The 24,823-nt window shown below is 39.4% G+C and overlaps 1 long non-coding RNA gene across 5 annotated transcripts in view; it reads right to left on the reverse strand.

Annotated features, from left to right (window-relative positions):
- Positions 1-5,689: 5,689 nt before the first annotated feature.
- LOC106949091 (uncharacterized) overlaps positions 5,690-24,823 on the reverse strand; it is a 252,975-nt gene continuing 233,841 nt past the window's right edge. For all 5 annotated transcript variants that reach the window (XR_001425321.1, XR_001425319.1, XR_001425320.1 and 2 more), the window contains 2 exons: positions 7,653-7,800; positions 5,690-7,363 (listed from right to left, as the gene is read on the reverse strand). This is a non-coding gene — a long non-coding RNA (uncharacterized LOC106949091). The remainder of the gene's footprint in view (positions 7,364-7,652; positions 7,801-24,823) is intronic.

Here is a 24,823-nt window from a genome sequence, read left to right on the forward strand (position 1 = left end):
TGTATTGTTGGGGGGGGGTGTTTTTTTTTTTTTTTTTTTTTTGTGGGGGGGGGGGGGGGGGGGGGGGGAGGGGGGGCTTGTAAATATTACGCAACTGCACAACAAGATTGAGGAGGCTGGATGAACTTCTTTTCTTTTGTGTTACCTTCATTTATTGTTTGTTACGAATTATTTTCTGTTATTTGTAGCGAGTTGTGTCGAAAATAAAGGAAAAGTGCATTTTTTTTTATCTAATTGCATTTAAATACACCAAACTGTGTTTCAAGTGCACTTTTAGATGATGGTTTAAAAAGTTTTCATTTTGAACTTTGCCCAAACCTCCCTACAGGAAGACATACATGTTATGGTGTTACATTATTTAAGAAAAAAAATAGAAGGGGGCCCAGTTGTAACAGTTTTATTTGGGCGCATGTTGGCATACTGACTTCTGAGTCACGATGACGGAAATACAAATTATTAAATATTGTTTTTTTTTTTGTTGTTGTTCATTTAAATTCTGTTTGATTATGTTTTCTTCTGCATGAACGTAATCCCTCATTCCGACGCGCAGCCACCTGTTGCTCTCTCTCACTGGGCCTAAGATTAATGATTTGTATTTTAACTACTTAGAAATCATGCTTGCTAAAAGTTTTAAAGTAGAGCTAATATTTAGATAACACATGTTTTGATACAAAGTTTAATGCTCTATGTTTTCCTGAATTTTTTTCTGCCGGTCAGTAAAAAAAGGGGACTCAGGTTGTGCAAATTTTCAAAATGAAAACAGTGTTTATGTTATGTAATATGTTTTTTGTTTGTTTGTTTGTTTGTGTGTTTATGTCTGTTTTTATTATTATTTGATGATTCTGGTTCTGCTGGCCAGATGCGTAGTTATTAAAAAAAAGTCTTTATTTTTAATGATTTAAATTAAAGTGTGTGAGATCATATCGATTTGAGCATGGTGCTTGCATTGAAAACATGTTGAAAAGTCATTGCATTAAAAAAAAATCTTTTTGGTTTGTTGATTCAACTGTGTTGAAATCGAACTGAAACTGCAGCAGCAGCGGGATGTTGTTTTGTTCTGTTTTTCACCGATTCCATGTATACCTACTTCTAGCGATGACGTGGGGGAGGGGATCAATTTTCAACCCTGTTTATATATGAATAATAAGTAACACTTAAAAAAAAATTGAACTGTTGCATTCAGGCTGGTTTCTGTTTTGTCCTTTTGTTGTTGTTTTTGGAAAAATAAAAGTTTCATATTTTGCTTATTAAAGTCATTGAAATGGCAATTACGATCTCAGACTTTTTTTTTTTTTTTTGTCTAGTCTGCCAACAGATACATTCACGGAGAAAGTCTCTCGACTGCAACAAATCCGACCAATGATAAATTAGAATACTTTTCCAATCATGTTCATGATAAACCACATTTTAAAAAAAAATAAATAAAAAAAGGAACCTGCCGGCTGAGCTCATTTGTAGCATCTTCTAAACTGTTTTTGTTCCATGTTTATCTTTGCTTTATATTGCATCTGCTGATGTGACAGTGATGTGCAAACTTTGGCTCGAAGCCCGCTGGTCTGCAGGGATTGGATCACCGGGGTCTGTCAGTTCATGCTATGGGCCGCTGCTGCAGGGAGATTCCTATACCTGCCGCTCCGCCTGCATGCTGCTGACTCCTACAGAAAGCCCGTCGTCGCAGGCGCGCTCGGTAAAAGGAGATCTTTGACCTTGCAACACACCGGAGAAAGGGAAGCAAACCTCAGATTTACATTAAAGCAGGAAAATAATTTTCACCTTCGCCGTGCATGCATTTGGATACACTTATAGACAAAGTTCAGCTGCTTCTTGCACAATTTTGACTTTTTTTTTTTTTTGGTCTAAAGAGTCCGACCATGCGGCTTCACAATAACTCCTCATGTGCGCACTCGGTGTGATTTTTTTCTTTTTCTTTTTTCATTTAGTGAGACTAATACTGACAAGTGTCTTTAACATTACCAATCCAATCCCCGCTCCCAGACACGCTCATAAAAATAATCATCATTTGACTTAAAACAACACAGGTGCTACACTAGAAATGAAAGCCGTCCAATAAAAAAAAAAAAAAAAACAAAAAAAAAACGCGTATGTCGCTCCTCAATCCGCATAACCCCGATTGTGTTACAGTGGAAGCAGGAGAAGCAGGGAGTAAGTGTCGATCTGGTCCCGCTCTAGAGTTTCTGGTGTCAGAACATTATCTGCTCCGTGTCTGCACATTCTCAAGGACAAAATCTGCCAGGCAGAGAGTCAGCCAATGAGACCTAAGCATGGTGAGCCTAGTTTACTTTCTCTCTCCCTTCCCTCCGGACAGCCACCGCAGCCCGAGGGCAGGAGTGCAGCTGGGGTGAAGCAGCAGAGAGAGGCCCCGGGCAGCGATAATAACCCGAAATAACAAAAAAAAACAAGTGTTTTAAGGTGAGCAAGTTCAGACTTTTTTTTTTTCCTCGAAGAGAGGCTGGAGCGAGAAAGGAAGAAGATGTATGGATGGAGGACAGAGATGTGTGCGTTTGTGCAGTGTAATACGGTGTCTTATGGCTTAAGATGTCAACTAAAGTGAAATGTCAGCTGGGTGCAGAAAAGAGGAATTTAACATTTAACAATTTAGGTGCAAACCCCGATTCTTTCCCCTGTGTCCCAGAAGCCATTCGGGATAAAAATAGTCTTATGTTTCTGAATGCAGTTTGATTGATACTAAAACACAAGATACAGGCGCACCTTTAGAAATTAAAACACAGTTGGAACGCTAACGTATTTCAGTCATTCTTTGTGGAACTCAAGATTACGACTCAAATAGCAATATCTTTTAAGTGTTTATTTTTACGTGATTATGGAATCCCAGACTTCAGTTCATTTGCATAATACGTACAGAAATATCATGGCTTACACAATCATGAGGCAGATTATTGGCTTGACAGTCCTGCAGATTGTAGACGCCCTCCACTATGAGGGTATAAGTCAGAGGGCAGTATGCAAGTATATCATTGGAAAGTTGAGCGGAAGGAAAAATTATGCCACCATGCACAGATGTATCCAGTAGATGAGCTAAAGTTGTTGAATATCTAGTTCAATTCAGATAAGGATGGGCTCTTAGCACAGTTGTCCAGTGGATAGTCCTGTTTTCAGAACCATGCAATTTATTTTAAAATCAATCTGCCTTTTTTGCTGTTCTTTTGTAATATTACACATTTTTAGTGAAACATAATTTTGTGTCTCTACAAATGTAAACCATAATCAATATGTTTAACAAATATTAACACTTGAAATGTCTCTCTTTGTGTTTAATAAACTGTGAAAGTTTCACCTTTTCAGTTAAGTTACTGAAATGATGCATTTCATTTGAAATTAAGGTCCAAGTATCTTGAGGAAGCATGAGGCACAGAATCCAGGCTGCTTGAGGTTCAATGTGACATTTCCACAGTCATCGATGATTTGGGGAGCTATGCCATCTGTTGCTGTTGGTCCACTGAGCTTCATCAAGTCCAAAGTCAGTCTAAGAAAACCTTCAGTTGTAAAGCATCCGCCCACACTGCCAAAAGCACCAATGCTTGCTTTATTGGCCTTGGTATCACTGCTTGGTAGGCCAGGAAACCTTCATTACCTAAGCTCCATGGAGAGTCTGGAGTATTGTTAAGAAGCATATGCATGCAGATGAGCTGAAGGCCATTATTAAAGCAACGTGGGCTTCCACAAGACCTGAGCAGTGCCACCAACTGATCACCTTCACACAAAAGCAGCCAGGATCAAGTACTAAGAGCTTATTCTGCATGGATGTACTTTTTAGTTTACAAATGTGTTTATATAAAAAGTACTTTTTTATCTTATGTCATTTTCTAAATCTTTTAAAAACTGGATTATGGGTCTGTAGCCTTAAGCCAGATTCCTCAATGTAATAATAACAAAAACTTGATTTGACAAAAACTTATGCATTTGATAAGAAATCATACAATTTCACATTTTCCACATTTTATGATGCTACATGCTTATTCCAAAGTAGATTAATTTAATGTCTTTCCTTAAAATTGTGCACAACACCACCATTACCTCATTATTACAATATGGAAAAAAAGGCTAGACTTCTTCCAAATCTAATGATAGAAAACCAAGAAGTCTTATTTACGCAAGTATTCACACACCTTTCATAATGCTTTGATTATCTACTGTTGGCAGCAATTACAGCCTAAGGTCTTTTTTGAAGTATGATGCCACAAGCTTAGAATACCTATTTTTATGCAGTTTTACCAATTTTTCTTTGCAGTACTTCTCAGCCTTCATCAGGTTGCATAGGAGAGTGGATAGGCTACCCCCTATTCACTCAGTTTAGTCAGTCATCCAGCTCTCGGAAAAATCCTGCTGGTTCCAAACTCCTCCATCGTTGGTACATTCACCAACGACGGAGGTCATTAACCTCATTGGAACTTTCAAAGCACCAGAAATGTTTCTGTATCCTTTTCCATTCGTGCCCGAAGACAATCGTGTCTCAGAAGTCTACAGATACATTTTTTTTTATTTTGTTCTTGACCTTTGACCTGCACTGTCAACTGTTGGACCTAATATAGACAACTGTGTGCCTTTCCAAATCATGTCCAATCAACTGAATTAGACACAGGTGAACTCTACTTAAGTTGTAGAAACATCTCCAGGATAATCTGTGGAAACGGCTCAATTTTGAGCTTCATGTCAAACTTCAGTAAGTGTGATTTAACAAAAATCTCAAAAACATGTTCTAAATTGTAATAATGGAGTGTTTATATGCAGAATTTTGGGGAAAGCGATTAATCCAACACAATTTGGAATAAGGATGTGTGTCTAAGGAATCTAATTACAGACTATGTTTCACTTTTTGAACTAAATTACCTATTTTTTTTTTTTTTTTTGTTGATGATGATATTCTAACTTATTAAAACGTATAGATACACGATTCAGACATTCTTCATATTTAATATGATGAGTTATATTTTGATGCTAATGTAATATTTGTATGTACAGGTGGGGTCACATTCACAGTGTGTTGTTTAATTCCCCTTTGTGGTTGCATCTGAAAATGTTCATGTCCACAACTCAACCCAGTCTGGAATAATCACAGTATGGTTTTGCTAGAAGTGGGGTCCTGAATGAAATTATGCATAGGATCTCATACAACCTTGCATTGGCTTTGGGCAAAACGAGGTGGAAACAACTTTTTGGTGGCTTCGGCCTGTAGATTTTGTCCGGAAGGGAAGGTTTTCTTTTCACCGAGAGCAGACATTTGCAAAGAGTTAAGAAGTGAGAGAGCAGAAAGGCAGACGGTGAACCTATAAGAAAGCCTCAGCACAACGGAAGAGCCAAGGACACAGTGACCAGGCGTACTGTAATGATTTTAGTCTCCAATCACACGTTCACACCCCCCCCACATCACCCATGGAGATCCTATCTGCATTCAGCTCTGCCAGCCTCCACTGTCAGCTGCTTCAGCAGATGCAAAGACTCCTCAGGCAGCGGCTTCAAACCTGGCCTGTTTCTGTTCACTGCCTGGACCTAAGATCTATAGTCGGTCCCTGCAGCCAGACACTCTTGAAGCTTCTGCCTCAGCCCTGCTGCAGGTGTTTCAAAGTCTCTGAAGTGAGTACACTTCTGGCTCCTCTCTAACATCAGATCTGACAAACCACAAACTAATTTGCATTGATGCATAAATTGAAAGAACATCAGTTGTTTATTTCACTCTCAGGTCTAACAGCTCTGATTTATCTGTTGTTGATTTACACACAGTTTTAGAAAATGTTCCTTCTAATATTATTGCACATGAAGAGAATACCAACTGTCCATTTACTTTGATCCCCTGTTCCACTAAAGTACAATGATTTTCTGAGAAATTAAAACAGAATTTCCTCAAGAAAGACACTCATGCACAGAAGAAAATGTAATCCATTTAGAGAAAGTGTATTTCAAAGTATAAAAAGACAGATAAAGTTGAGTTCTACTCTGTTTATGTTTATTACTTTAGCTTGGTTAGCTTGGTCACTTTATTTCTCATGGCATAAAAAAAGTATTCATCCTCTCGGACCTTTTTCACTTTTTTGCCGCATTGTCGTGTGAGTTGAAATGATGTATGATTTTCAAATAATTTTATAACAAAAACATCTGCAAAAGCGGGGCATGCATTTGCATTTCAGTCCCATTTATTCCGTTACCCCCAAATAAAATTCAGTTTAGCAACTTCTACTAGTCATCTAATACAAGTTGGTGACTAATACAAGTCACAAAGATACAAGTTATCACATTAAACAACTTAACAAACTAAGCATTTTCTCCACTTTATAGACAGTCCATACTTTAGTTTTCATCCAAATGACTTTTACATTCATATTTATTCTCAATTTGAATGTAGCTGTTCTGTGAAGGCTATAGCTTAGAGAACATCAGCGAACAAACAGCGTCATGAAGACTAAAGAATAAATCAGATTGACCAGGGATACAGTTGTGGGTAGGTTTAAAAACTGAGTTAAGTGATAAAACAATACCTCAACCGTTGCACATTTAACTGAGCAACATTCAACGCATCATCTGAAAATGGAAAGTATATGATGCAACGTCAAACCTACTTAGACATAGCGATCTAGCTGAACAAGGAGAACATTAATAGCCAGAATGAACAGTGTCTGTGGAGGATCTGCAACTCCATAGCTCAGGTTTGAGAGGAAAATTAGTTGAGCACTCCAACCATTATAGAAGAGCAGCAGCAAGAAAGGCACTGCTGAAAGAAAAACAAAAGAAATCCATTTAGCAGGTTGATTTAAGCCACGAAGAAGAAGACGGTCTGCTCAGATGAGGTCAAAATGAAACGTTTTTAGTTCAACCAACACTGGACGTCAACAGTTCACTGCTAAACATGATAGTGCATCTTGCTGTGGGAATTCTCCAGCAGCAGCAGGGAAGCTCAACATAATTTATGGGTAGAAGAAAGGAGCTAAATACAGGACAATTCTAGAAGAATAATGCTCTTTTTTTGTGAAACATTCATTGTCTTTCATTTCACAATTATCTACTACTTTGTCCATCTTTCTCATGAAAATCCAAACAAAGTGCATTGAAGTTTGTGATTATAACGTCAGAAATTGGAAACATTTTTGTGAATGCTTTTGTAATTCTGTGCAATTTTTTTTAAATTTTCTTGCTTTCACTGTGACTGAGGGAATCTCTGTCGATACAACGCAATTCACTGAATGTGATTTGGTGGCAATAGATCTTCACTTTCTTCCTCTCTTCACTCACGTTGCTCCCCATCTTTCTATTTATCTCCTTCAATCCCTCAATGAGAACAGCCAAGCGTTGAGAGTTCAGATCATGACAGCATCTTGTCTTCATCTACAGTCTGCCAAAGCACACATGCATAAGTAGAAAAACACATTCTTTAATAAACAAAAATATCATGAAATTCTACATGGTGGTGCATTTATAAAAATGTACCTATATACACAATAGTCAAAGTACACATTTAGTCCCAATATGATAGAGACTGAGTAAAATCTGACAGAAAAAGTTTGAAAAAGACATGCTAATCATTCTGCAATTATATTTTTTTAACCACATCTCAGTTCCATGACCAACAAAAACAAGCTTAATTTCTACAAAATACGCTCACTTAATTCCACCGCCCACACCTCTTCATAATGTATCCTCGTGGTCACAGTCAGTCAATGGCCTTGTCTAGCACTGACCATGGTCACAGCAAGTTTGATGAAAGTGACCCGTGTGTACGCCTCTGCTTCCAGGATGTGAAACCCAATTCCGGGTGGGATTGATCCTCGTCTGGCCACAGAGGGGATAAGACCAGAAGGAGAAGATAAGAGAAGGCGCTGAGTGGTCAGCGATACAGTCGAACCATCAACTTCTACCGCAGACAGCAGAAAGGTATAGTGAATGTGAGATATTTAAAGAAAACCAGTGCATAACTGGCCACAGATGTTCTTAGTCATTTAATCGGAAAAAGTGCAAATCGCTGTATTCCTACCGTAATAATGTAAAAACAATAAAGGGTTGTTCAGGACTTTTGAAGTGACACTTTGTTAAAAGAATATAAGCATTTAACAGAGTGACTTAAAATCATATTTAGATGCTAGTTTACATGAAAATTTATAATGTTACAACAAACTTTCATCGGTTTTTACTGGGATTTTATTGGCAAAAAGCATGGCTGTACAGGAAACAGTTTTGAAAAAGTTTCCCAAAAGAAATGTAGCATAATTTCAGCTGCAAAAATCTTGGGGTCTACCAGATTGCACATCTAGATCCTAAATGTTTTTGGCACCTTGACTTTGCAAAAACAGCTCTATCCCTGCCGTAGGATCTGTGACTGTCGAGTCTTGCCCCAGATTCTCAATTAGCTCTGAACTTTAACGCCATCGTCGTAACACATGAATATGAGTGTGATTTGATCTAAACTATCACATTGCAACTATGACTGTTATGTTTAGGGTTGTACTTCAGGAACATGAATTTCTTCCACAGTCTCAAGACTTTTACATCGTCTAACAAGTTTTCTTTCAGCACTGATCTGTATTTCCCTCCATTCATCTTATCGACAGTGACTGGATTCCTTGGCCCTGCTGAAGAAAAACATTGCCACATTACTAATTCTCCAAGAAATCTAGAGTTTTGCATGAATGACAGAATGTAAAATCTTGGTCTCACCTGACAAGACAATATTTTCTTTCTATTCCAGGGCCATGCGTCTAACAGTGCTCCATGCTCAGATACTGTTTAATAACCCAATCAGCTTCAAATATATTTACAACTACAGTAAACTGATAACCTGTGTGGTGTGCTTCTTTCTCATAGTTAATTATGTCACTACTGAAAGGAAATGGTTGCACTGGATTTTATTTAGGGGTATCAAATAAACTGAACACAAATACAGTTCAAACTCTTCAGATTTCCATGTGTGAACAACTATTGAAAACTAATCTTTCAGTTTCCGTTTGCCTATTAATTGTTTGCTGCTTTGGTTTGGTCTATTACATAAACTCCCAGTAAAATGCATTAACGTTTGTTTGTCTCTTCCAAGGCACCTTGTGTTACCTCTAGGATCTCACTTTTGGCATCCTAATTTAGTATAAATCCAAATTAGTTTGGTTCGCTCACTACCAAGATCTCTGCTTTCTCAAACGTCTCTGATCTCAGGAAATGGATAAATGTTTTATAAAAGTACATTTTTAAGAACTCCCAACTTATTGTCACACTTGAATTGGTTATTTATACAGAAATTAAATAATATCATTGCCAACATGACAAGTGGCACTCAGAAAATACTACGGAAGTTTTGAGACGAGAAGATGTGCACTTTGGTCTTGTCCTTCCTCTGATATGTTGCTTGCAACCTGTTTTTAAATAAAGGTTTAATTGGCTCTAGTGGTCTTTATTTGATAGTGAACTGACAAGAAAGTGGGTAATGAACGAAGGGGGAAGACATGTGGCAAAGGTCACCAGGCCGGGAATCGAACCTTCGAGACCAAGGCCTCCAAGCTGTCTTTCGTTAGAACTGTCTGTTTGCATGTGTACCCCTTCATCCCAACTCTGTGCTTTGCACTCTAGTCTGTTGTCGCCCTAGGACGTGAGGTAAATAATTGAATGGATCCATTAATAAATAAAGTGCAGGCGGAGGGTAGGGGGGGTAAGAGGAAGAGAGGGGGAGACTGTGAAGAGCTGCGAGGGACAGGTCACTCATCTTTACAATCACCAAGAAGGGAGTGGCATGATTGCAAACACACTCTAAACTCCCCCCTCTCTGTGTTTTCTTTTCTCCCAAGGAGGTGTCTGGGCATTATAAGCATTAGCTGTGCTGAACTGTGACTCTGGGGTTGGAGCAGGAAGTGGCACTTCAACATATTTCCCCTCTGATCCGCTGGGACCGAGCCACTTCCTGTAAAACAGGTGGAGGGAGGCAACGTGGAACTACTGCCACAGATTAGTCTACTTTCACCTCAGTCAACCTGTTTTCCACTAGGACCCGGTAAATTCCAGCTGGAAAATTTTATTTCTATATGCCATAGCTGGCAAATTTAATATAAACCCTGCCAAGGGAACTCTAACTGCGAAGGCGCTTATGACATTGCGGTTTTGGAGAGTATAGAATGTAAAGCGGGGTCATTATCAACTTCTACAAAGCAGCAGCACTTAGCTGAGAACGTGCAGTGAGGTTTTGGAGAAGAAAACATTTAAAACTCTCTTTGTTAATACTTAAATATGACACATTTTAACACAAATCCTGGAATAAATGAAACCAAGCAAACAAAACTGATAAAATACCAAATGGTTCGTCCAGCATCGTGTGTTTTTCATGTGCGGTTTGACAACTTTGGACAAAGTTAGAGCCCTGTAGCCCTTTGTTTGACATTAAAAACTACATCTGAATTAACTTTAAAGCAAGCTTTGCTGGAGAATTCCTCCTGATGAAGACTAGCAATAGTTTTAAATTTCAAGTCTTACAAAACATGTTTTTTTTCCAAACTCAAGTTTTGTTTTCTTCTGTCTGCACTAGGTGCTAGTGCAATCAACCATGAAGGGAGTAGAGGCTGCACAGTACTCCTTCACTGGTTTCATGTGATACAAATCATTGGAAATGTAATAAAATGTTAAATGTTAAATTCTTGCAAACATTACAGTATCGTAGCTGATATCGCAGTAGCCATGTTGGCTGTTCAAATGCCTGAAGTTCAACTTGAGTTGACTTTCCAACTTGAAAAAAATGAATTTCCAAGAAAAAGCTGAACTTCCTTCAGCTACACTATTACTCTGCACTGCTGTAATCTATTTTTTTAAATAAAAGATTATGTAACCATTTCCTGTCTGATGATCACAATGTTTTTCAGAAGTCTTTTCAAAACTTCATTATTTTTACACTTTCTTCATTATCCTTTCATAATTCCCAAATGTTTAAATAAAAAAGACTACACACAACAGTCATACCTGACTGTTATGTGCAAACCTCTAATTTGTCATTTTGCATCATATTTGGATATAAACATTTCTTCTTCTTAATATAATTTTGACAAATTCAACTTAAGTTTGGACGAACACACTGAATGTTCAGTTTATTTGGTGCAAATAGTAGCAGCTCAATGCATTAAGGCATCTGAGTGTTGTGAAAATTACTTTCTGAAGACCAAAAACAGCATCAGAATGAGAAGAAAAAGGCATTTAATGTAACTTTGGATATAGCATTGGTTGTTAGTCAGGACTGAGTATTTTAGAAAGGCCTCAAATTGGAACGATTAGCTCGGTATCAGCGATAAACTGTTTTACATGTTCATTTGTATGTACGTTTTTTCACTACTCTATTCATCTCATTCTCACATTTACTGTCTTGCTTTCCACCTCATTTTTTCACAGCCTGGGCTTTCTATTTTATTTTACAGGCCCTGATCTCTATTTAGATTTCCTCGTTGAGAGTTTGGAGTTGCCGTGATATTCCCCATTGCCAACATCTGTAAGTAGTTTGCAGGCAAGAGACATGATGGAAAAACAAGAAATAAAAAGCAGAATGGTGTTACGCTACCGGGGTTAGATAGAAACAGAGGCTTTGAGAAGGTTACGAATTGCACAGGGATCAGAGGCCTCCACAGCCGGCAGACCTGGCTCCATCTTGACTGAAAGTTTGAAGGGAGATAATGTTCAGCATACTTCTTTCATTTTTTTTTTTTTTTTTCTGCCGAGTGCACAACAATATAATTCCTACTATTCTGAGGCTTAGAGGGGTTTGAGTTCCTGGGACCCCACATTTTAGTTTTACTGGGGATTGACCTCAGTCACGTGTAAGGTTTTAGACAGATTGGCCCTAAGCTCCAGCACTTTTAAAGAGATTATGTTATTGCAAACGATTAAAAGAAGTAGATACATTGAGGGGAGCTAATGAGGGGTTTCTCCCCTCCCCAGCTGCTAGCTTAATTCAGTGCTCACTGTCCTGTTGATAATGCACATTACAATAGTATTACAGTGGCATTAGAGGCTTTACACTGTTGTGGCATTAGGAGCTACACTGTTGACAGTGTAGCAGAGGCTCAGATTTTGTGCACTTTTTTTTTTTGTTTGTTTGAGCTGTTGGCTTTTCTCCATCAACATGTGTAAGGGGGAGAGGCAGAGTTTTTTTGTGTACAGTGGAGTCTCATTAGGTAATGAGGATGATTACCCTGTAATAGGTGGTGCAGAAGAGTGGCAACAGCCTCAGAGTGGGAGGGGGCGAGCTGGGGGGAACATGTGTCTGTGATTAGCGGCATAAGCGCATACCATTTATTTGACACAAGCTATCTGTGTCTCGTGATTGGCGCAGGGCTGTCGTCTGCATGTCTGCTTGGCCCTCTGCGTCCTTGACTCGGAGGGTAGACAGACAGATGTGGTGTGAAAGGGGAGCAGAGCGGCAGTGCACGCAGCGAGTGTGGAAAGGTACTGGGCTGAGAGTCGGCTGTGGTTAGAGGTAAAGACTGGAATATTGGATGGGAGTTTTGTGGGTCAGACTCGAGGATGGAAAGGTTTTGTGAGTGCCCTGACGACAAAGTTTTATTACACCAACGAGCCATAACCATTTGAATACCATAAGTAGATCCTAATTATGCCAACAAGACAACTCTGACCAGACTCTGTCCAGAAGCCCAGCATATCTGGGTACCTGGTTGTGATGAACAGATCCTTTGGAGACGTTGGTTTGAGGTGTGGGTTTGCTGTGGATTGGGTTTTGCTTTCCCCAGATCGCATCAGAGCCTATTTTGCTGGTTTCTGGATACTTTAGAGGCTGGGTGAACACCTCAGCCTGTTCGGTAAAAATGTTAAACTTTTTTTTAAAGTTTTTACCTTAAAAACTTTAAAGTATTTTTTTTTCATTAAAAATATTCTGAAAAGCTTGTTACTATCATGATGTATTCCATAAGGATCTCTGTTGACAGACCAAGCAGTGCTAAGTCTGTTAACTGTACATACTAAATGATAAAAAAAAATAAAATAAAATAAAATAATAAAATAAAAAGTGTAGAATCAATATGGTCTATTATTTTTGTCCGCTTGTACTTAATCTCAGCATCTCCAGCTGTTCTATGAAGGCCTCAGAGGCTTGTTAGAGAACGAACAAACAGTATCATGTTGATCAGACAGGATAAGTTACAAAACAATTTTCCAAATTTTAACATCTCACAGAGCACCGTTTCATCTATGAGCTGAAAAGATAAAATGCATAAACAAGTGCAAACCTAGCAAGAAGTGGGTATTTTCTTCATTACATAGCCTCCATGTATCCACTGTTGTGATGTTTATGCGACATACAGATTATAGCATAGTGACATACAGTTTGGACTCTAGGGCGACACATGTTATGACAACCCCTCCTACTGGAGCTGTTGCTTAATTTTAATGGAAAACCACCCAAACTGCTGTGAGGTGCGAGTGGACAAGGGCCATTAGAGGCAGGGGTTCTCTTATCATGGGATCAATAATCCTAAACATACAGAAAGTCCAGATTGGAATAATTCTGGGCTATTCTGAAAAAAAAAAAAAGAATGATCAGCAAAATCCATCTCTGGATGTGCAAAGGTAGAAGAAACATCCCCAGAAGGTTTAGGAGCAAAGGCTCTTCAGATTATTATGTGAAGGGTTCAACATAGCACTTGCCAATTTTTTTTTTTCTTTTTGTAGCAACAATGTGTTTCATATTACTTTTAATTCACTTCAGATATGCACTGTTTTGAGTCTATCACATAAAATTTCAAACAGATTAATTGACGTTTGCGGCTGTAAAATGACAAAATGTGGAAAAAGTTAATTGGCTGTAAATATTTTTGCATAGCACTGAACATTTGAGTAGCATTACCCTTGCTTTTTAAAATCTGAACATTTTGTAGCATACAGTTCTTCTAACGCAGTTGTGAAGAAACAACCACAGGATTGACTATCAAAGTGGAGAATTTTCCTGGATGTGTGAAGACAGGCTGCCCTGTGCATGGAGTTGCCCTCTCAGTTCCACCTTCTATAAGTAGGCAGGTATTTTTATCTAGGATAAAGTGCTGACCCAGTCTAAGGTAATTACACCCCTGTTGGGCTTTTGGCACAGGCATGTCAGGGCGGCGCTAAGTGCACCTTACACCCCATCTACGTGTAAACCACACTTATCTTGCTATTTACAAGCGAGTACAGAGCCATGCTTCACATGGCACACAGAGGGTATACCTTGGCAAAGCTGGGGAGGCTTTCTGCTGGCAGAGGTCTGATGACATCTCATCCTTCTGTCTTCAGAAACACTATTCCACATTTATGCAAGGAGTGTATTCAAAGTAAGGAATAAAGCAAAAATGAGTAGTGCCTAACCAATGGATTCTGGCATTTTTGTAATTCTGTGTGGTTTATTTCCTGGCATGAATTTGATGAAATAAACCCTATGAGGTTTAGGCATGTTCTAATCACTTCTAAGATAATGACATAATGAGGCGGAATAAACATGAATGATGCATATTTTATTGGAAGCACTTCTCAAAGACATTAAGGACTAACAAAGACTCTTATGTATTGGGAACAATGAGTGTGGATGCAAAATGGAAAGGAAGCCTGTGTTTTGTCAATTATTTCTTTGTTACAACAAGGCTTCTTAGAAATTTACATTTATAGTTGAAAATAATGTGGCATCATTTCACCTGAAATGATGCCACATTTTTCAGTCAAAGGGATTTATGGATTAAGTAGCAGAGTTGAGTGTGTGGGCCACACATCACATCCAGTTATTGGCTCTTTTTTTGGATTGCGTGATTACAGTTTTAAGAAACAAGACATGATGGCAACTCAACAATTTATCCATAAAGAACAAAACAACAGTAATGAATAAAACATGGAAAAAATGGTAGCAGCCTGGATCTAAACTGTAAGACTCTTTAATTTATCGGTACCTGACTTAGGGGAAATGATGGATGTTATCTGTAATGTCCAAACATTTTGACAGAAATCATGCTGTTTGGCTAACATAGCAACAACGATGTTGTTAAGCTTCAAAAGCGGTTGTCAGTCAACCCTCATGAGGTCTTAGAGCGACGCTCAGGAGGAACAAATGTCACAGGCGGGGGGTTTTCCCATCAGACCATCAGTTTCCAAAATCGCACAATAAAAAAAAAAAAAATTGTATAAAAGCGCACATAAGGTCAGTGTGACTCCATGGGACCACGCACAGAGTAATAAACTTATGGGGTCTTAAGACCACAAGAGAGTCAGCATGCCATACTTCTGATGGGACACCTTTCTGATAACAAAACTAAAAGCCTTTCCATTGTGGCATTAGCATTATGCCTGTGGTTGTATTGTAGGCCTAGACTTCAAGCTCTGTTTCTTTCACATTTTTTCTTTTCTGGTTTTATATATTTTCTATTTTAAACATTGAGTTGTATTGTAATATAAAGGCCTGGAGACAATTAAAAAAAGGAAAAGTCATAAAAACGTAATAAATGTTTATGACTTGGAGTTTTAGCCCAGAGCCTTGAGAATCTAAAGATCGGTCAAAATACAATTTTTATTACTGCACCCAACTGAATCTTTCAGTGCTAAAATACAGTTACATTATGTGCATAATTCACCCTGAGAACTTTTTCAGCTTTTCTTTCAATATTCTCAAACAAGGAACAACTCAGAGCACAACAGGTCCCAACTTGTTTGTCTGCTGTTAGTGCACCAATTCACCACTATTTCATAACAAATCAAATAGGTATGGCTTAAGTTTTCAATTCCTCATCACAGAGAAAGAAATTAGAAAGCGGTTGCCTGTTGGATTTGAATAAAGTTGCTCATTTTTCATTTTCATATCTAGAGCAAATCATATCTGATCAAAACTGGTTCAAATCCTCAAAATTGTTTTATTACCTCATCATTTACCTTATGTTAAAGCTATCCGTCTTTGTGAGAACTACACAGAATTGTATCTTGAAAGTCAGTTCGGACTTTTGTTTGAAAGAACTTTGAGGTATTGTGCATTTTATTTATTCAGGGAACTTTCAACAAATACATGTAATCTTTTTAAACAATGCTGATACTGTTTACAAAGGTGTCTGATTGTTGTATTTTATATACCATTAGTAATGAAACTGAAAGAAAGCAAGAATATTGGTGATCTTCACAACGCAGAAGCAGACAGCCAATCATTGAGCCTGTCTTGGAGTCAGATGGTTAAACACGGCTATAACATTGCGAAAGTTTATGCCTCTTAAGATTTAAATAACTAACGTTAGCTGTTCAAATAGACTAATGCAAAGGTTGGGCATAATTTCATCATAAATCTTAATGCTGTTTTATGTTCAAAGGAAATTATTTAAATATAATCAATAAAAAAAACAAACATCTAAAGATAGATGTGTGTTTGCTTAGTAAGAAATGAATGCTGGGTAAGAAGAGGCTCACACAACCTTTTTTTTTTTGTTGTTTTACAAATTTGGCACATTGTTACGAATCTTAGCTTGTCCCTTTCTACCTTGAGTTTGAACATTCCCCGTCTGCTATATATACATGCACATTAGTTTAATTAGCTACCCTAATTATGCCTGGGTGTGAGCGCGTGTGCATGAAGTGTTTATATTTGTCTTGTATGTCTATGTGTTTGACCCGCATTAGACTGATATATTCCCATCCCATTGCATCACTAGGAACTGGACTTAGTAGAGACGGAAAATGGAAAGATGGAAAGCATACCTAAAGCAGTTTTCTGAAAGCCAGACTATGAATTGCAAATATGGATAAGAAGAAGGCAACACTAATAGTAATAGTTGTTCCAACTATTACACATTGAGGAGAAACAATTATGACAGAAAACTCTCCATCCATTAGTTTTTATATTTTGCCAGTTAGTCCCATTTTAGATCATGTGGAGGTTGGTGACCATCTCCAGAGTTGACATGCCAAAGGCTCACTTCGATTTGTTTGTTTGGTCAGGTGTATATCAACAGTCAAGCAAGGTAGTGGTAGTGTGATGATCTGGGGATGTTTTGGTGCTTCAGGATTTGGAGGACTTGCTTTAACTGGTGGAAAGACAGGTACCTTACGATCAAGCACACAAAGGAGAATGATACAAAGTACAGCAACAATTCAATCCCTGAACTGCACAAAGTAAAAAAATAAAAAAATAAAAAAAAAATTAAAAAAAATAAAGTAAAATAAGGTCTTAGAGTGACCTAGTACACAACTAGGTCTGACTGAGATGTTGTGACATGATCTTAGTCAGGTAGATTTTGAATTTGCTAGAAAAGACTCCAATGTGATTGTAATATCTTTTTGTGATAAAATCATAATTTCAAAACTGTATTTTTTTCCCTAAATTATGATTTCCATCAATATTTGTTTTTTTCTGCTCCGAAACACTGAAGTGGGGCAACAAAGTAAAACATTAGAAATCTGGGAGAGGGCAAACACTTTTCCTCCCACTGTATAGCAACCACAACTGAACAGCCAAACAAAAAACAAAACAAAAAAACAAAACATAGAAACTATATTTTATTTCATGTCTGTAATGTCAGTTTTGATTAAATTGGGTCAAATGTAACTCTGTATTTCTATAGAAAATTGACTAAATTTAATGAGAAGAATCAACATGAAAGACTCTGCACATGTGTTTTTCAATCTTAGTGCGCCAGGACAGCATGTTCTCTTTCATGAGACTTTCTCAAGTATCTATATATTTTCTCTCCCATTAAACGCATGTTCTATGGAAAGTATGTGCTGTGTGTTGCAAGGCAAAGCAGAGGCGGAGGGAAATGGCTGTGGTCAGGCCATAGTCCTTGAAAGAGAAAGAGAGACCAAAGCAAGGGGAGGAGGACAGAGATGGCAAAAAGAAAAGAAATAAAAATAAATAAAACTAAAGAACTTTCTCATTTGGTTCATTTGAATAAATGTGCATGCACTCACACACACGCTCACACACACTCACCAAGAAAAATGCAGCAACAAAAACACACATTGTAGTGTTCCAGCTGATGTGCTGTGTGTAGTAATATGCTGATGGGAATGTGCCACTGCACGTTAATTCTCCCTTCACGCTTGCATTGAGGAACACAGAGGCTCTAATTGATGCTAAGCAAACTGCTGACCCAAACTCAGTTCGAAGGTCTGTCAATGATGTGCACACACAAACACACACTCTCCCCAACTAACTATAAAGTCTGCTGCCGGTCCTTAAATTCACAAAAAGGCAAATTTGCAAAGCTCAACTAGAATAAATCTGAGATTGTGAATTGGCATGCACACATTATGGTCAGATCATATAAATCTTCTTCCCCTTGAAGAGGAATGATTCACCTTGATGGTGCTCTGCCATGTCCTTAGACCTTTGCAGAACACCTGCAAGTGCACACGTGTGCATGTCAGAGGAATGTTTTTTAGAGATGGCGAGGCCAGTGAAGGTAAACTCCTGCACACAAACGTAGCCACAGATATACAGATGATGGTCCGAAAAGGAAGCTCCAGGCAGGCACAAGGATGCCTTTGTGTAAGCCAGATTTCCCATGTCTCCCTGCTCCAGCACACAGATAGATCACCTGAGTGTATCCCTCTGTATGAAGGGCAAGTGCATGCATGCCGAAGAGAGAAAAAGAGGGAGGGAGGAAGACAGTGAAAGAGTGGGAAAGAAGTTACAACCCAATCGGCTCTCTTTTCACACTTTCGTCTCGTCTCCCATGTCTTTGCCTCTTTTTCTCCCTCTACGCTCTGCCCCTTTACTCTCCCTCTCTCCACAGAGGAATCCAGTCTCTCCGCTGGGACTAGAGCTCTTTGAAGGTGATCCAGAACTGTGCTGCTGTTGCTGCCTCTGCTCTCCTCCCTCTCTGCCCTAAACCACCCCTCCTTCCCCTCCCGAATCCCCCAACCCCCACTCTCCACCCTCCGCTTCCACCCTTGAGCCCTCGGGGGGCCTGGATCCCGCTCAACCGAGAGCAACCTCGCTCTAAATCCAGTCCCAAGCTAAGCGCTTATGCCGCAGGCCTCGCTGGCTGTCCCGCTGCACCAAGGAGACGGTGGGGGGCCTAGCAGAAGAAGACAGAGGGTGGGGGCAGGTGTGGAAAAGGGAAAAGACAAGGGAGAGGTGTTTGGTCTGTATCCACATGTGACATTTTAGAAAAAGAAATGAAAGCAGGAGATCCTGCAAAACACCTTTTATGAGAGCAACTCATCTCCCTATTCGAAGAACACTTTTTTCCTTCTCTCCTTCACTCCACTGTTTATTTTTCTTTTTATTTCATCCTTAGACTCCCCCTGTTTTTCCATCCCACTTCCCTTCTTTTCCCTCCGTCCCAAGGGCAAGCTCTTCGCAGACTCGTCCAACTGGTTTCCTTGGCACACATCGTTCACACAATCACATGTTGGGGTGCCAACACACACTCAGACACATACCTTCTCACTTCAACGGAGGGGTCTTTAGCCGGGTGTCTCACAGACAAGCAGGAAAAGAAAGATACTGACAAACAAGCAGAGGAAGAAGGGAAAAAAGAGGCAGATAAAGAGCAGGGGTTAACTGGAGGGATGTGCATTCCTTTGGCTTGCCTGGCTCTGGAGTGAAGGAGACATGTTGCTGGCTGTTCAGTTTATTATCCCCAAGCCATATGGGTTGGCAGGCTTATGGGGTGTGGTGGGATACATTAGTGTGTGCGCGTGTGCATGTGTCTGGATAAGTCAGGGTAAGTCGGGGAGTGTGATTAAACTTGCATTATGTAGTTTGTCACATACAATATGAATCTGTGTGTTCTAGACCACAATGACCTTTCTCTCTGGAACTGAAAGTTATTCTGGATTAATATAAAAGAGCTCTTCAAGCTCATCTAAACCCACTGAGCAATGCATGCTGCAGAGCTATTGCCATGAAATAAGAAACACTATTTCAGCAGAAATGAATTAACTTCAGAGTAATCACAGTCAGAATATTGTGTCATTCAGTGCTTTCCAATAGCTTTAAGAACAAAGGGAAGTTTGCATTTACTGAAGCAGGGATCTTTCCTTGCTGTGGCCATCACTAATATCAGCTGCATTAGTACAGTTGTCACTACACTGACGACTGACGCCTTGTTGTTCGCTATCCAAAGAAGTGAGTTGTTCACAGTTTTTTCTGTTTTGCTTATTTAATTTGAAGTCTGCGTTGGCTTTATTGCACCTTGATAAGAGTCGACGTTAAAAAAAAAAAAACGGCCGTCTAAAATGATGTGTGTGCCATTCATGCAACCAAAGCTAGGCCTTCTCTTTCTGGGCTTTAGCTCTTAAATGTTTAGGTGTTTTGTGCCAATATTTTAGCTGAGAACTATGTTAAATCTCTGGGGACCAAACTTTTTCAGGTGCCTCTCTTTCCCATGGTTGAACAGATCTAAAGCCATCTTAAACACAAGTTTGATATAGACAACAAATGGTTATTACTGTTTATTTAATATCTCTCTAGACCTGCTCAACAGAGTGTCTTGAGAGTCGTTCAGATACAAACGTAATGTGGTTCTGCTACAGTGCTCTGCAAAAATCCCTAAAGTAGTTGAACATTTTTACGTTTAATCCCGTAACGGCTTCAATTTAATTGGAATTTCACGCAACAGCCCCATAAACACTTACTACAGTGCAGCTGGTCGCAAGTTCAACTTTTTCAAAAATATTGGTGAACCACAATCTAAATTTATGTCTTTCAGAGTTTCAAAAGACTGTGATCTGTCACGTGCTGCTCTCCTGACAGCTTTCTTTGGCTACTTCCTCTTGTTTCACCATGTGTCCGTTTTCAATGTGGTTCCAATAGCAATATTATCTTGAAACAGTTTTCTCTGCCCTCAAACTTTATAACAGACACGTTGAATTCGAATGCAATACTTATTGCACTCACAGTTGTTAGTCAAAAACTGTTTGCTTAATGTTAAATTGAAATTGAACACCTAAGACTATGTTGGCATATTTATATCACGTCATCTAAAACATGTTTGACGCGCCTAAAAGCGAAGATAGTGTATTTTGTACAATATCAGTTCCTGTCATGTCCACATGTGCTTTTTGCACCTTTGTTTGATATAAAACAAAGGATTAAATTCAGACTGCTTTACAGCTGTTTTGACCTCATAGCATAAAGGCCAAGAGACACCGCTGGTGTCCGAGTCCGACTTTTTTCCAGTCTCCAACTAAATCCGCCTATGAACCACTGGCCTCATGAGACGGCGTATTCACATATGCACCAGAAAGCCCACCAGCAGACACACAAGCCAGAAAACTCAAAGTTGAAGTTGCTGGTCGAACAAGCTCAAACAAGATTGCCGTTTTGCTCTTTCTTTTTTTTCTGTACTCTTGAGCTCCTACCACGGAAAAGTGCTCAGATTTTATTGGGATGAGTGAGGGGGGTGGGGGGCTGAATGTATTTTTTGTATTTTTTTTGTATTTTGTATTTTTCCCCAAAGCGGATGTGTTTTACTTTGACACCGTATCTCACTCCCTGAACCACTCATGAAGTTTCCATCAAATTACTGTGTAGTTCCGACCAAAATACACCCCAGGTCCATCTTGGTTGGACATTCGAAGACGTAGTCGCAGGGAATCGGTAGCAGTCTATGACGTCCCATTAACTTTAAATTGTTCTAACTGCTGACTGTCATTCCATCCAACTGGGTGAGATGCCAAATCGGATCCAGTGCGTCTTGGCCTTAAGTTTTCTTTTTTTTCATTTGCCTCATGAAAGTTCATGGATCTATGAATCTTCCAAAGTGCTTAAACATTTTTATGCTATACTTCCATTGTGGTTTTTGTTGTCGCACTGTGGCTTTTGCATTTTGTTGAACCTGTGGGGCCACTGTAGGATGACAATATCATTCCACAGTGTTGATCTATGAGCAAAAGGAGTTCTGCACCAGCAAGATATTCTTCTATAAGTGAGAGAATTGCTGATGGTAAGAATATTGAATTTTGACTCTCGTTTAGTAAAAGTACCATTCGAAGCCAAGTTTTATTACCAAACATGAAATACAGGATAACTTACAGCAATGGGAATAAAAAAATAGAGATTACAATTTCAAAGTTCATCAAATAACATCAAAGGTGATCAGCCAAACATCCTCTCCAAAAGCACTATTATTTATATTCTGCACTCCCTAGTAATTCCGTTTAACCATGTTCCTTGTTTTCTAATCACCTTTTAGTGCCTTCTTCCTATCCAACTTCAAACGGGTCAGGTGCAGCGTGTCCCGGTGTTGGACTTCTGCTAACATCGTGCACACACGCATGTGTGTGTATGGGTGTGAGGAAGGCACGAGCTATCTATAGCCTATGTATCCCCTGGGGATTTGAGTCTTAAACTCCATATTCATGACACATCACTGTGGGGATTAGAAGGGCATCATCAGATAGAGGGGCTTACGTCAGCGGACATACACAGCAGAAAACAGCGAGATGCAGCACTCCCAGCATCAATCTCAACCCTTACAATCACAGCATATCCAATTTCTAGGAACTACTTTTGAGTTTTTGGGACAACTACTATCAGTCTTAAAGTAGTGATTGTTTACCTTTACTAACAGCCATGAAAAAAGCCCTTGGAACACTTTGAGTCAGTCTCTGGTGTGCAAATAATTTTCTGGATGAAACCAAACCAAAAAATGTGGGATGAAGGTGGAGGCGGGGCTGTGCAGGGAGCTAAGGCCAAACCGCATGGAAGCCGATCTGCAGGGGAGGCAGGGAGAAGGGAGGGGGGGTGTTAATGCAGGCAGCATGGATCTGTGTTGTGATTGTTTGTTAATGGCTGGGTGTGCATCCATGCGTGTGTGTGTATGTGTGTGTTCTTATCTCCTCTGGTCCACAGCAGCGGGAGCATCGGAGGAAGTGTGGCCTTTCCTTCCTGTGCCTTTCACACTGTCACGGCACACACAAACCATAAAGCTGCACGGCTCCAGCCAACATATAGACACAAAGGGAGTGAGGGAGAGAGAGAGAGAGAGAGAGACGAGGTAGCTGAGAGTGCAAAACATGTGTGCGTGATTTGTGGCTTACAGTTCATACCATTTAATTGACATAGTCGCCTTCTTCTGTTTGGAACATGGTTGTTTTCTACTGTGATAGAGGCAGGGAGCAATTGAGGGCAGGATCCTTGAAGCAGCTGGATTCCTTGGGGTGGAAAAGTAGTCCTGCTGCAGTGGAGGGTACTGGGACAGTGGATATAAAGCATGGGCTGGTTTCTTCCACAGAGGAGCTGGGGAAGGACACCTTTCTGCCCTATATTCTGCACCTGGCACTTTCTGTTGGCAGGAAGCCATTCACCTGCTTCCCCATTTAACCCAGTGCTGGAGCCCATCCACTTCTCAACAGCTTTTTAGTTGCTCTCTTCCAGTTATTGAGTTGTCAGTCCCACAAACACTCACTCATTACAACACAGTTAAGTCAGGAAGGCATTGTGAAACTAAAGAAAATAAAAACAAACATGACTGTTTGGGATTATTTCTAGTGTCGAAAAAAATGTAGCTCCCTGATGTAAATGTAGTTTTATGGAAACTCAGTTTGACCGAAGTTGCACAACTATTATGTCTGCTTGAATAACAAAGCATGATTAAGACCTTAACAGCGTTTGAATTAACAGAGGACTACGTTATGTATAGTAAGAAATTTAAATTGTATTTGAATTGTGTCCTACCTTGTAGATGTGCAATGAAATGTTTTTTTTTTTTTTTTTTAAGGTTTAATGTCATGATAGGAAGGCCATAGTACACTTTATCTTCTTTAATCTTTCATCTAATGCCTTGCACATCTAATCCAGGGGTAATTTACTGTTATGTTGTCTAGAAAATAGTGTCAACTTTATCCCAGAAAGAATAGAATAGTTTTTTTTATTATTATTATTCCCATTTCCAAGGATCCTGCTAGGATTGTCTCATGTCAACTCCCATGTTTCTCAACTAGCATCAAGATTCAACAGCATCAAGTCATTGAATGAGTGAGGGAGTAGGGAGCGGCAGAGCATACAACTCTGTCCAGCTGGGGGGAAAGCAAAGTGGAAAGATAGTTCCACCTGGTTCTCTAATGCCTCCTTCTAAGGGGTTAGGTTATCCTGAGTTTCTCTTTTGGCTAATAGTGGCTAATAGAAACACAGATCACCTGATGTTGGGTTCTAGCCTAATAAAATACATGAATTTACTTTAAAAAGATGCATGACTAATGAGGATCTTTAAAACTGGTGAGCACCAACAATGCAAGAAACAAAGTTTCTCTGTCACTTATTACCAGGTCAGTTAATGACGCTTTTCTTTGCAACAGACATTTGGAACGGGCTATTTCAATGATGGAGCGATATTTACAAAAACAATCAGAGACCACATGAAAATACAGCTGCCTTAACATATGGAGCTCATAAAGGCGATGCCTCAGAAGTAGAGTGACTAACTCCCATCAACGCAAAAGAAGCTCTGCACTGTGGATACTTCCTCAGATGTCGTAATATATAAATTTCCTATGTTTACATGAACATACTTTTATGAGAAATCCAAACAAAACATAAAACAGCGAGAAATGAGGGCAAAGTGTGTACACAGGTGGTGTTATTCCTTTTCAGCTCCCTCTTTTCATGGCGGAGCGGGATGTGACCGGTGGAGGAGCAACACTTCATTTTAATTTCAGATCAGAGGCCTGACTTTGACCTTTGAGTACAAAAACTAGTTACTACAGCTCCTTCCACTCCCCTTCTGCATGTTGTCCTCACCTTAATTTTGCCTGTAATTTAAAAAGGCAAAAACATTTTCTTCCGATCTGCATGTCCACCTCGCCTTCTGACAGCTTCCCAGACTTGTAAAGCTCATCCTTGGTTGCTTCCTGTTTCATGTGATCTTTGAGCTGAGCTTCC

This window comes from Poecilia latipinna, unplaced genomic scaffold (genome assembly GCF_001443285.1).
Source record: "Poecilia latipinna isolate Pla-1442-1.1 unplaced genomic scaffold, P_latipinna-1.0 Scaffold324, whole genome shotgun sequence".
Taxonomy (NCBI): Eukaryota; Metazoa; Chordata; class Actinopteri; order Cyprinodontiformes; family Poeciliidae; genus Poecilia; species Poecilia latipinna.